The sequence below is a fragment of the Anarrhichthys ocellatus genome, unplaced genomic scaffold (assembly GCF_004355925.1).
Source record: "Anarrhichthys ocellatus isolate YVR2014 unplaced genomic scaffold, GSC_Weel_1.0 scaffold92, whole genome shotgun sequence".
Classification (NCBI taxonomy): Eukaryota; Metazoa; Chordata; class Actinopteri; order Perciformes; family Anarhichadidae; genus Anarrhichthys; species Anarrhichthys ocellatus.
This window is the reverse complement of record NW_022280122.1, coordinates 843,106-857,480: the sequence shown is the minus strand read 5'-3', so window position 1 is coordinate 857,480 and position 14,375 is coordinate 843,106. Positions and strand designations below refer to the sequence as shown.

Genomic DNA, 14,375 nt, shown 5'->3' with positions numbered 1-14,375 from the left:
GAGAGGTTGGACTTTGTCCTTTTCCGGAGTTGCCCAGGGTGAGAGGCGCCGGGCGGGAGTGGGGATACTCACGAGCCCCCGGCTGAGCGCCGCTGTGTTGGAGTTCTCCCCGGAGAATGAGAGGGTCGCCTCCATGCACCTACGGGTTGCGGGGAGCAAGGCTCTGACTGTGGTTTGTGCTTACGCACCAAACAGCAGTTCAGAGTATCCGGCCTTCTTGGAGTCGGTGGGAGGGGTCCTGGAAAGGGCGCCACCTACCGACTCCATAGTTCTTCTGGGGGACTTCAATGCTCACGTGGGCAATGACGGAGAAACCTGGCGGGCGGTGATTGGGAGGAAAGGCTTGCCCGATCTGAACCCGAATGGTGTCTCGTTATTGGACTTCTGTGCTTGCCACGGTTTGGCCATAACGGACACCATGTTCGAACATAAGGTGGCTCATAAGTGTACCTGGTACCAGAACACCTTAGTCAATGATCGACTTTGTAATCATATCATTTGATTTGCGGCCGTATGTCTTGGACACTCGGGTGAAGAGAGGAGCAGAGCTGTCAACTGATCACCACCTGGTGGTGAGTTGGATCAGATGGCAGGGGAACCGGTTGGAAAGACCCGGCAAGCCCAAACGTGTAGTGAGGGTGAACTGGGAACGTCTGGCGGAGGACCCTGTCCGGGAGGTCTTTAACTCCCACCTCCGGAAGAACTTCTCTCACATCCCGAGGGAGGTTGGGGACATGGAATCCAAATGGACCATGTTCAAAGCCTCTATTGTGGACGCGGCCGCTAGGAGCTGTGGCCGGAAGGTCATCGGTGCCTGTCGTGGCGGCAACCCGAGAACCCGGTGGTGGACACCGGAGGTGAGGGAAGCCGTCAAGCTGAAGAAGGAGACCTTCAATGCCTGGTTGGCCCAGGGGTCTCCCGAAGCAGCTGACAGGTACCGGCAGGCCAGAAGGGCTGCAGCTGCGGTGGTCGCGAATGCTAAAACTCGGGCATGGGAGGACTTCGGGGAGGCCATGGAGAAGGACTTTCGGTTGGCCTCAAGGAGGTTCTGGCAAACCATCCGACAGCTCAGGAAGGGAAAGCAGGGCTTACCCCAGGCTGTTCTCAGCAGGGGGGGGAACTGCTGACCCGGACAGGGGACATTGTCGGGCGGTGGAAAGAGCACTTTGAGGAACTCCTAAACCCGACCAACATGCAGCGCCTGAAGATCTAGGGGGAGGCTCACCCATACCCCTGGCAGAGGCCGCTGAGGTAGTCAAAAAGCTCCTTGGTGGCAAGGCGCCGGGGGTGGATGAGATCCGCCCTGAGATGCTGAAAGCGCTGGACATAGTTGGGCTGTCCTGGCTGACACGCCTCTTCAATGTCGCATGGGGGTCGGGATCAGTGCCCATGGACTGGCAGACCGGGGTGGTGGTTCCCATTTTCAAAAAGGGGGACCGGAGAGTGTGCTTGAATTACCAGGGTATCACACCACTCAGCCTCCCGGGGAAGGCTTATGCCAGGGTGCTGGAAAGGAGGCTCCGACCGTTTGTCGAACCTCAGATACAAGAGGAGCAATGCGGATTCCGTCCCGGCCGTGGAACAGTGGACCAGCTCTTTACCCTCGCAAGACTACTGGAGGGGTTCTGGGAGTTTGCCCAACCAGTCTACATGTGCTTTGTGGACTTGGAGAAGGCTTTCGACCGGGTCCCTCGGGGGTTCTTGTGGGGGGTGCTGTGGGAGTATGGGGTGCGGGACCCATTACAACGGGCGATCCGGTCTCTGTACGACTGCAGTAGGAGCTGTGTCCGCATTCTCGGCAATAAGTCAGACACGTTCCCGGTGGGTGTTGGCCTCCGCCAGGACTGCCATTTGTCGCCGGTCCTGTTCGTGGCTTTCATGGACAGGATATCTAGGCGCAGCCTGGGGGTGGAGAACGTCAGGTTCGGGGGTCTCGGGATCGCCTCTCTGCTGTTTGCAGATGATGTGGTCCTGTTAGCCTCCTCGGATCATGACCTCCAGCATTCACTGGGGCGGTTTGCAGCCGAGTGTGAAGCGGCGGGGATGAGAGTTAGCACCTCCAAATCTGAGGCCATGGTGCTCTGCCGGAAACCGGTGGATTTCTCCCTCCAGGTGGGGATGGAGTGCCTACCTCAAGCGAAGGAGTTCAAGTATCTCGGGGTCTTGTTCACGAATGAGGGTAAGATGGAGCGGAGATCGACAGACGGATCGGTGCGGCTGCAGCAGTAAAGCAGGCGCTGCACCGGACCGTCTTGGTGAAGAGGGAGCTGAGCCGGAAGGCAAAGCTCTCAATTTACCACTCGGTCTATGTTCCTACCCTCACCTATGGTCATGAACTCTGGGTCGTGACCGAAAGGACAAGGTCGCGGTTACAAGCGGCCGAAATGAGCTTCCTCCGTCGGGTGGCCGGGCTCAGCCTTAGAGATAGGGTAAGGAGCTCGGTCATCAGGAGGGAGCTTGGAGTCGAGTCGCTACTCCTTCGCGTCGAAAGGAGTCAGCTGAGGTGGTTCGGGCATCTAATTAGGATGCCTCCTGGACGCCTCCCACTGGAGGTTTTCCAGGCACGTCCAACTGGGAAGAGACCCCGGGGAAGACCCAGAACACGCTGGAGGGATTACATCTCCCAGCTGGCCTGGGAACACCTCGGGATCCCCCAGAATGAGCTGGAACATGTTGCCGGTGAGAGGGAAGTCTGGGTCAGCCTGCTTGGCCTGTTGCCACCGCGACCCGACTCCGGATAAGCGGAGGAAAATGGATGGATGGATGGAAAAGCTAAAATCCTGACATTTGACAAGCCTGAACCAGAGAATGGATGAAACATTTACTTGATAAATTAATGGAAAATCGATTGTTGTTGAATAATCTTCTGTCTAATCAATTTCATCTACATGTTTCAGCCCGATACTTTATGTTGGATATGATGTAAATCTGAGTGGCCTGAACAAATGCGAGATATGTTTTTGTTGAATTGATTCATTGGGTTGTCATTATGGTTCTTGTTTGAATATAATGCTTGCACTTAATCTGTGGGCTTATCCCTAACCCTCTCTATTGATGTTTGTGATGTCTGACATGGTTCAGACGGTTGCACAAAATGAAAACTCATACTACAGAAATAAATGAACAGAAGATAACAGTAAATGACAGCTAAGTTCACTTGAACAGACATTGCAGACGTATGTTTCTTGTTTTGTAGTCAACAGATTTTTATTTCTTGTACTTGTGGTCATTTCTGGTGAGGATATGCCACCTTGCAACATTTGCAATCTGCTCTTTAAGCCTAAGTCTGATGTAAGACCATCTCACTACACGGACACATGTAGACAAATACCCTAATTAGATTGTGTTTTCCCTTCATTTCACTTTTTATGTTTCTCTACTTTAAATTAACGTCATCATTAACATACAGTATTCTTGTATTTTGTTGCTCTTAAATTGCGTTTTTACGGTGTTGTTTTTCTGTTATTATTGAATTTATGGCGATAGGACTGCTAATATCTCAGTACTCTGACTGCACTAAGACCCGTCATGCTGTTTATTTGGCTTTATCAGGCTGGAAACAGGCTGCTTGCCGACTTCACACAAGGACCAGACCAAACATTTATACTGTTGCAAAATCCAAAACAATTATAATACACCAACAGCATCCTTCACTAATGTGCCAACAGGTGTTTTAGTTGTTGACAAATACACTAATACATACGTACATCAGCACATGTTACAAAGCATTTATTAAATGATTATATTCTTATACAGTAAACATGTTGCCCATTGAATGTGTGCATGAAGTCAGAGACATACATGTATTAGACGTTAAAGGGTTTCTTCTTTATATATCAGACAAAAGTCTTGAATGGCAGACTCGAAATGTGTCTTTGCAGTCAAACACTAACGATCTTCCCTTAGACAGCGAGTATAGTTAATGAGCTCACAGTCAAAATGATGGGATCAGTTAGTGTCTGAGGTAAACCACAAACACTGAGCCAGATCATGATGTTTTAACAAAAAAGACAGTCTTCAGCCAGTATATTAGCAAACACACTAACAGCACAACAATCAGCTTGAGACGAGTGATGCTCCTCTGCAGCCATTCTTGATTTCTGTCAGTAGGTGGAGGCGTTTCATAAGGAGTCAGCATCCAGTCACTGAGATCCATCGTTCTCATCTCTGACTCACAGTAAAGTCTGCAGCCTGGGGTTTCTATTCAGCTCCACACACAGAACATGAGTGTCGAGGCATGCATCACTGAATGAATGGAACAGAACAGTTGTGATGGAAGATCAGCTCATATTTAGTGATCTCACCGACATGCTCGATGATGGTGACGTCATAAAACAGGCAGGACAAGATCCACAGGTTATATAATTGATATATTTCGCTTTAGTTGATGTTCATAAGGTGTGGAAATATTTATCTAAGTTGAAATATACTGACCAGTAAGACTTTGGTCGGACAATCGCATATGGACCAGAAGAGTCAGCCCTTCTTCCCACTACTGTGGGCGGGGGAGAAAGAGAGCGCTCTATATTCAAAAATCATATGAATAATAATTTTATTTACCTAGCACCTTCTTAAAAAACAGACTTTACAAAGTACTTTGACAGCCAAAGCAGCAAAAGCAAGGCAATAAGAAGCTCAGTGATACAGTTGATACGATAAAAATAAAGAAAGAATATCTATATATCTATACAAGAATATAAGGATTAGAGGACTTATGTCTCAACAGGATTTGGAAAAACTTGTCCATGAATTTATCTTCAGCAGACTGGACTACTGTAACAGTGTGTTTACGGGTCTCTGTAAAAAGTCAATCAGAAAGCTGCAGCTGATTCAGAACATTGCAGCTCGAGTCCTCACTAAGACCAGGAGGGTGGATCACATCACTCCAGTTCTGAGGTCTTTGCACTGGCTTCCTGTCAAACAAAGAATTGACTTTAAAATCCTGCTGTTGGTTTATAAAGCACTGAATGGTTTAGGGCCAAAATACATCTCTGATCTGCTGCTACCTTATGAACCATCCCGACCCCTTAGGTCTGGGGCCTCAAACTCAAGGCCCACGAGCCGAATCCGGCCCGTCATGTCATTTTATGTGGCCCGCGATTCCGCCAGCAAAAAAAAGAAAAAGTTTAAAAAAAGAAGCAAAAGTTAGTTTCATAATACAAATATCCCCATAGTCGTTTATTATGAGATAGAAAGTCATAATTATGAGATACTTAAACACACAGTCATAGAAGCAGCTCTTTGGCTGGTTACTGTACATTTGACTTTGACGCCCCTGATCTAGATGATGGCATGTTTGAGTGGGACTGACCTCAGTGGAAGAAACCTTGAGCACCGGATGTGATGATGAATGGGGAGGAGGGTCACATCGGTTCTTACTAAAATGACAGCTGACTGCAGAGAAGAGAACAGGTCTTTAAAGTTTGACTGTGGCGAAATCACCCACTGTCAGCTGATAGAGTAGGAGCCAGAGAGCAAGAGCCAGAGAGATTTGTGAGTGAATGAGAGCATAAAAAGACTGTCCTAATGTAGGACGTTAGAGTAAATCCCAACATTTTACATAGTTTGTTAATTATTTTACAACTGTATGATTATAAATACTATATTTAAAAATATCACTCCTATAAGCAAAGCTCTTCAAGTTTTACTGTACTTTACTCTCAGTAAATAATCAATGTGAACAATTTGATATTCAAAGAGGGATTTGGTAATCCTTAAATCATTATGTAAGCACCAAACATCCTGAGCCAAATTATGAAAAGTGGTAGCAGTCAAAGTCTATTCTGATTCCAAAGTTACAGGTCAGATATGCTACTGGTTTGCACGGCAGGAGTTTGGTGCAAGTATCTCAGCAGTATTAAATGATGAGCGGGAGAGGTTGCAGTGACAAGATGATGGAGAAATATTTGAAAAGGAAAATGTAGACTCTGAACTGGGCCCTGGACAAAATTTCCCAGATGAAAAGCCTAGTAAGGATCAACACATTTAGAGACTTGTCATTAAATTGTCAGCATATAACAGACATGTTAAACTCGAATATTCCGGCCCTTGGTACAATTATATCCGGCCCGCGAGAAAATATCATATATCTATCATAACTGGCCCGCCACACCACAGAGCTCCGGGACGAAAAGTGGCGATGTGAGCTGGCTTTTTGTGCAACATAACGAAGCATCTCACTGCGCTAAACCTGCAGCTTCAGGGACAGGGACGTATGATCACAGATATGTATGATCACAGACATATATGATTACAGATATGTGTGATGCAGTGAGAGCTTTCCAAGCCAAGCTGCGCCTGTGGGAGACTCAGATGCAGCAAGGAAACGTTGGTCACTTTCATCCCCGAAACAATGCCTCAACAGCACAGAACATAACCCCAGACATTAATGAACTGGCAGCCAAGAAAAGATGCCAAACATCTGGCTCTGGTACATATGCATAAATGAATGTAGCCTATTTCTTTTTGCACTTTGTCCAATATCCCTTTTATCCTGTTTATTAAATGTTGACCCTATTTGGCCCTCAACGTAGTCCCAATTTTTAATTTTGGCCCTCCCTGTGATTGAGTTTGACACCCCTGCCTTAGGTCGTCTGGAACCGGTCTACTTTCTGTTCCCAGAGTCAGAACTAAACATGGAGAAGCAGCGTTCAGTTGTTCTGCTCCACATATCTGGAACAAAGTCCCAGAAAGCTGCAGGTCTGCTGAGACCCTCAGCTCCTTTACATCAAGACTGAAGACCTTTCTGTTTGCTGCCTTTAATCAGTGGTGGGCCGTCAGGGCCTGCAAGGCCTTCTCTGCTGGCCTAAACAGAATCACAAAGTTATAGCTATTTTATAATTTAATAATTTTTCTTAAATACACTACATGTATTCTAATTTATAAAAATATTTTCCCCATTATCTTATTTTCTCATTGCACAGCTACTGTCTTCCTCAGTTGCTCTGCTTCCAGTGCAGCTTGTTTTAAGTAGAGCTTTTATCCAATCAGATTTCACCTCTGTGTCTCTAGGTAAGAAGAGAGGCGCAGGCCTGCAGACTCACACCTGCAGCCAGTGCAGATGAAAGTAAATGGGGACGATATTGTTGATTGTTATAGTGTTCAACCAATCAGATCTTTAGTTTGACATGTTGGCCGTATTCTTTGAGTATCAGAGCCTGCGCGCCAGCCTATAATGATGTCAGCATTACATGCCGCTCAGTGTCCATGTGTAGCTTTGCCGCGAGGTGCAGAGTGTGCTGTGATTGGTCAGTGGGCGACACGTGACTATCGTGAAACGAAATTTAACAGCAGAGGCTGATGGGTAGTGAATCGCATCACGTGATGCAGCTCAGCCAATCAAATATGGGCATTCTGACTGAGTGAGATGCACCATGAGACAGGAGACTGAGACGAGGAAAGACATTGCAGAGCAGTACGTTCAGCATTCAAGTTTTGAAAGTAAAATCCTATGATAATCTCTTTGGGTCGTGGCTTGTCATTAAGGAATGATGGCGGATCCCACAGCCAGACCAGCTGAGAACATCATATTTTCCTGAATTTAGGCTTTTGCATTTTCTAAATGCTCTGGCATTATTCAAACGACTCATACCGACTGGAGTTACAGCCTTAAAAATTAATAATAGCTGTTGTGCCATAATGTTATAAGGTGGTATTTCAGCTGCAGGACAGCAGTGAAGGCCCAGGTATAAAATGCACGGCCCGCCACTGCCTTTAATTCAACCAGATTCAAGGATATTAATCAATATCCTGCATTTCCTGCATTTTGCTACTGTATTTTATTTATTACACTGCTTTTTATTGTTTTAATGACTGTTTTTAATGTTTCAATAAATGTTCTTAGTTGTTTTTAAATCTCCTTTTCTTTTGCCTTATGTTTTGATTCTTTCAATAGTTTTATGTGAAGCACTTTGAATTACCTTGTTGAAATGTGCTATACAAATAAACTTGTCTTGCCTTGCCTCTATATACACTGTATATATATCAGTCTCTAACTGGGTGCACATATTTCTGCTCACAAAACAGGTCTGTATTACAATAATTATTAACAATAGTAAAAACATATAAAACATTTGACTCTTCAAGCGGCTTAACTTTTAACAAGTTACAGAGGTTTTCTACCTGTGTCTGCTTGGTATCATGCTTGGTATCATGATTGGCATCATGGTAACATGGATTTCAGGCCAGCCAATCAGCTCCTTCCCATCAAAGACTCAGTTTCAGACTCTTTTGACATCTATTATCAAGTAGTACTAATCATTATTATTGCAGCTTCCTTGTTAAATGATATTTGATTGATTCAGTGTAACGCAGAGACACTGCACACATGAAAAGCAAACTTAAGTTGTGCAATAACTTTATGAGAGAAAAATTATAACTGCTGGTTATATGGCCTCAGAATTTGTCCTCAAGTACATGTGTCAAAGCATGCGCTTCATACTATATCAAAATCGTCAATACACTGTAGTTAATAAACAGGTTCTGGTTTTTATTAACAACTTTTAATGAACAATGAATTGCTCCTGAACAAACACGCCTTTTCATATTCAGTTCCTGTAAGATAAAGCACTAATATTACACTGTGAAAGAACTCTGTTACAAGTAAAAGTCCTGCATTGGATATGTTACTTAAGTAAAAAAAAGTATAATCAGGAACGTTTTCGGGAAATTCTTAAAGTAATTAAAGTAGAAGTACATACAAAAAAGTCAAACTCTTCATACGTCAAATATTTCTCTCTGAAATGTAGTTGGGCAGAAGTAGGAAGTGGCATGAAAAGAAAACTCAATTATCTCAGAATTGTACTTAAGTACAGTACTTGAGTAATATCTAGGAGGGGTTTCTGAGCTCTTGTGCTGCCTGTGATATCCTGGGACACAGAGGCCTTTTCTTTCTCCTCCTGCAAGAGATCATTTGTTGTTCTCTATCTTAGTGAGATTGTTGTGGTGGATTGGTTGTTACTGTTTCTAGCTGCCGTGTTATAAAGGCCAGCACCACTACAGCACCGCTTGTTATTCTTTTAATTCCAACAATGAATAGTTCAAACGCTTATCTGCTGAAAAAGAGCTGCAGAGCATTTAGACCAAAATCGTTCTGGTGCGTTTTGCACCTTCGGGTGGTGGCTGACTGCTATGACACCTTCCCTAATAATAGACATTTCATTACAGGTCTTTCTTCAATTGTTTAGAGGCATTTTATAAAAGCAGACCCCGTAATCTCAGAACTACACACCAATCCAAAAATGCACACGCACAACGCAATACTCCACAAATCTCCTGCTAAATTAAACTTTGCATTCAAAACAATGTTGTTTCCTCTCAAAATGGCATGTTGTGTCCAAATGACACACACACACACACACACACACACACACACACACACACACACACAACACACACCATCATGTGAATAGACATTTCTAAGAACCAGTTGAAGAGAAATCAGACTTATCAGGGGCATAATTGTTAAATAGAAAGTCATGAACACAAGGGAGGACTTGGACTGAATGTCCACTTTGTTCCATGAGGAGATAGATCTGTATAAAGCACATGCAGTCATGGTCATGAGGGAACCAGAGAGAAAGTTTAACTGACGTTATAAACTCAGCAGACCGTTGCACTTGTACTTGACACAAGTTGACCTGCAAAAAAACGTGATGGCTGGAAAGCTGAACTCTTTGGAGAAAGAAAACGAGAACTAATGCTCTTGTTTTTTTTGCATTTTCATTCTCTCACAATGTTCAGAAATGATGCACACGATCAAATCACTGTGACCACTGCTCCTCTTTGTCACTGCAGTTTTTCTGAATCTAGCAAATGTAGTGATGACGCTCAACACTGTTGTTCTTAGATGTTAATTCATTTAGCAGTTTTTTTAACTGGTGCAGCAAAATTCACTCAACAAATACATGACTACAGCTGACAAAACCTGCTGATTCATCATTCCACTTAAGACGAGCCGTCTTTGTCACACACTGTGAGATTGTGGTGTTTAACTTTATCTACACACTGTACAGTACAAACATATCTGTTCATGCTAACTTACAGCAGATCTCCAGGTATGACATAAACACTTCATGTATTTATGGTGTTTAAAGAAGAGCTCCCAAAGCTAAAGTGTTATTTTTTTAGAGTGACACCAAAATAAATCCAGTCCAGGAGAATGTGTTTCCTGAAGAAACTCTGCTGCTCATCTGAACTCATCTTAAAGATACAATTTATGATACAATTTGTGAAAAAAGGCAGTCCTAGAAGTTTGTTTTCATTGTCTGCATAACAATGAAAGTTTATAGAGTGTTTTCTGATAATATAGCCTAAAGGAAGCATATATAAGGTGAATAAATTTGGTCCAAGCACAGAGCCTTGTGGAACTCCATAACTGACGTTGGTCTTCATCGAGGTTTCATCGTTCACATACAAACTGAGATCGATCTGATAAATAGGAAACCAGTTCAGTGCGGTTCCTTTGATGCCAATATAATGTTCTAGTCTCTGCAACAGGATGTAATGATCAATGGTGTCGAACGCAGCACAAAGGTCTAACAAGACAAGAACAGAGACTAGTCCTTTGTCTGATGCAATTAGAAGGTCATTAGTTATTTTTACCAGAGCTGTCTCTGTGCTATAATGCTTTCTAAATCCTGACCGAAAATCCTCAAATAAACTATTGTTTTGTAGAAAGTCACCCAACTGATTCGCAACTGCTTTCTCAAAGATCTTAGAGAGGAAGGGAAGGTTAGAGATCGGTCTATAGTTAGCCAACACCTCTGGATCGAGAGTGGGCTTCTTAAGAAGAGGTTTAATTACAGCTACTCTGAAGGACTGTGGTACATGGTGTAATGGTATTTTTTTATGTAGTATATATATTTCTACTTACTTAGTATATATTTCTACTCAGTATATTGTATTCATACATAAGTACTTTTGCTCTGAACTTTGTTGAACTCCACTGTGTCTCTGTTGTGCAAAAGAAGGATTCTCCCTTGCCTGTTCACATAGATAACTAACTGTGTTGTGAGAATGTTATATCAGAATGTTCCAGTGCCAAAGCCTTCGGGCCGCTTCTTTTGGTTGCTGGCCGTTTGTTTTCACGTGTTGTTCCTATCACTCTGAGACCCAAAGTCTGAGACCAAAATGTCTATAACATTGGCCATGGGCCCCCACCTTTGCTCATTCTGTATAAAGAAAGCTTGTTCACTTCTTTCTTGGTTCTTCCTCACTGAGACTGTATGCATTCTGATGTGATGATTGAACCTTTTCTGGGCAGAAAATAAATACAGTATACAGAAGGGAACCTCTGGTCTTTGGTATTCTTTATTTCAGCAACAAAAGACTCATGCAAAGCAGGTACAGGATATTTTTTCCCACCACAATGGCCTGTTAGTAAAGACAGGTTGATCATATCTAGTAAAGACGTGCTAATTAATGATAGCACTTCTTTAAGCAGCCTAGTCGGTGTAGGGTCTAAGAGACAGGTAGAAGGTTTAGATGTAGAAATTGTTGAAGTCAATTTGTCAAGGTCGATGGGAGTAAAGCCATCTAAACATATATCAGGCTTTACAGCTGTTTCTAAGGTTACTCTATTTGAGGATAGATCGGTACTGGTTGAGGGCAGTAGATTATTTATGTTCTCTCTAATAGTTATAATCTTATCATTAAAGAAGTTGATGAAGTCATTACTACTGAGGTGTATAGGAGTACTCTCTGTCAGCCTGGCTACAGTGCTGAAGAGAAACCTGGGCTTGTTCTTATTTTTCTCTATTAACGATGAGTAATAAGCTGCTCTGGAATTACAGAGGGCCTTCTTATATGTCTTCAGACTGTCTCGCCAGACTAACCGAGATTCTTCCAAGTTAGTGGAACTCCATGTTCTTTCAAGTTTTTGCGATGTTTGCTTTAATTTGTGGGTTTGAGGGTTATACCATGGAGCGAACCTCCTTTGTTTTACTATCTTCTGTTTTAGAGGAGCAATAGAGTCTAGTGTCAATCTCAGTGAGCTTGTAGCACTTTCGACAAGATGATCAATCTGGGTCGGACTAAAGTTATCACAGGAGTCCTCTGTTCCTATAGCCAATGGCACTAAAGCAGTGTTGTCCTTTGGGGGTGTAAAAGGTTTTTTATGTGTTGATCTCCTACAACATACAGGAAAATGGCCTCTTCTTGTTACCCTACCCAAGACACACAGAAATAAATTCCCTAAAAAAGTCTTTGAGAGCGCGGCAGATAATGAGTTTTTCACCTGTGTTGAATACTCCACGTTGACTGGGTATCTCGTGACTGGTGGTACAGATGGCTTACCGCGTGAGTGGTATCTCCGCAATACCATGTCGTGCAAACAGAAATTTGCAGGACACATCAATCCCATCACCCACATTATCCTAAATCCCAAAGATCAAGTTTTTGTCACTTTATCTAAGGACAAGAATGTTCGTGTGTGTTCCGAGGAAGAAATGCTGCCTTTGCAAAACTTCCAGGTCTGAGCTGTGCAAGGTCAGGGCTGTGCTGTGCTCTCTATCATTTACAAACAGGTCGTCTCTGTTTGCCAAGATGGTGTGGTGACTGTGTGGGACATCTTAACAGAAAAAGCCGTGGTCCGGTTCAAGGTAACAAAGATAAGCATGTGGGGCACACTGCCATTGCATTTGATGGACCACAGCGCAGACTAATCACTGTTTCTCCGGATGGGAAATTAAGACTCTGGAACTTGAAACATTGCTTGCTGTTCTTCCTGTTACCTTGCCAAAGGATGTGACAGGTCGTGTCTGCTTGAACGACAGGGTGTTTGTGTCGGGTCGGAACTCCAAGATCATTTATGACCTGGATATGGAGGGATTTGACAACAGATTTTTGGAGCACGATTATTTAAATGACATTTCCTTAATTAATGTGCACGAAAACACACTGATTACTGCCACCAGTTATGGAAATATTGTGTCTGGGATACTGATACTGCCGAGGTTCATGGCAGTCAGAGCCCTCGAACATTCATGGCAGGCAAAAGAGAAGAAGGCCTGACAGGGAGTCTGTCCGATCCCAAAAAATCTCGGACTACGAACAAGACCGCTGTGAAAGCCCATCCTCTTATTAAATGTCTGAAGAAAAGGGAGGTCAAAGCTGACACAGCCACACTGCTGACTTCTGCAGACAGCTATGGCTACATGTGCCTGGTCTGTTAACATCTAGGGAGGTTTGCTTGGAAAGTTCAGGGCAGTAGATGAGGAAGGTGCCGTCATTACCACCATGTCGACTGACGTCAAAGAACGTACATTACTGACTGGGGATAGTACTGGCAAGATTTGTCAGTGGGACATTCAAAGATTTGGGTTTGGAAAACAGGCAAACAAAGGGCCGTTTGAGGTTACACATGGGTGGCGCATGTCATTGGCTCAACCTCCTCTGTTGGGCTCCTGGCAATGTCACCTTGTCACTTTTTTAAATGTTCAGGGTGACTACAGTTGTAAAAAATGACTGCGGGGTTCGCCTATGGGAAAACACAGGCTCCTACATAGGCCTCTTTGGGAAAGACGAATGCCTTAAGAAGAATGCTGACCAGGAGGAGGCAGCAAGATCAGCCACCATATTGACAAGAAACAAGGAAAAGTCAATCTTTGACTTCCCAAAATCATCATGGCCCCCAACACCAATACCAACCTTTGAAAAGCTTTATGAAGAAATTGGATGCCAGATGTAGGGCCATGAGATTAGACCAAGATTTTACTCAAGAAAAGAATTGGGCCCCTTGCAATTTCCTTCAAGCGAAGCACTCAAGCTCCCAGAACCAATAGCAACTTTTTTAGCCAAGTATGCTCCCAAATATAAGTCACGTTCCCCACATCGCTCCGGAGAGCAAGCTTCAAGAGAGGTCCACCAGGGGTCTGAAAGAACATCAACACCAAGTTCACCAAACACCACCCCAACCTCAGACTGCACTAATGCTACAAACAGCTCACCAGTCATGCAGCAATCTGCTGATACAATCAAGCAGAGGGCCGAACACAATTCAAAGCGTGTCCATTTACCCCCCATCTCAGAGAAAGTGCAGCTCACCTATAGTCAGACCCAGCTCAAGCCACAGCTGCTGCAGATTCAGCAGGGAGACACACTAAAATCCACCAAGCACTCTGATGGCTATGAAAACCTGACCACACATGCAGCTACCAGCAAGCACAGTCAAGCAGCGGTCTGTACACACATCAAAGCATTCACGCTTACCACCCATCTCTGAAAAGGCTCAGCTCACCACAGGCTGCAACACTACAAAGGGCTCACCAAGATTCAGCAGCAGAAGACATCACAAGACGAGGTCCCCTCACCATCTGCAACAAGCAGCACCATTTCAAAACACAGGCGCAGTTCATGTATGAACCAGATGGGATTCA

The 14,375-nt window shown here is 44.0% G+C and overlaps 1 pseudogene; it reads left to right on the top strand.

Annotated features, from left to right (window-relative positions):
• Positions 1–12,285: 12,285 nt before the first annotated feature.
• On the top strand, positions 12,286–13,687 carry LOC116398865 (WD repeat-containing protein on Y chromosome-like; annotated as a pseudogene).
• The last annotated feature ends 688 nt before the right edge of the window (positions 13,688–14,375 follow it).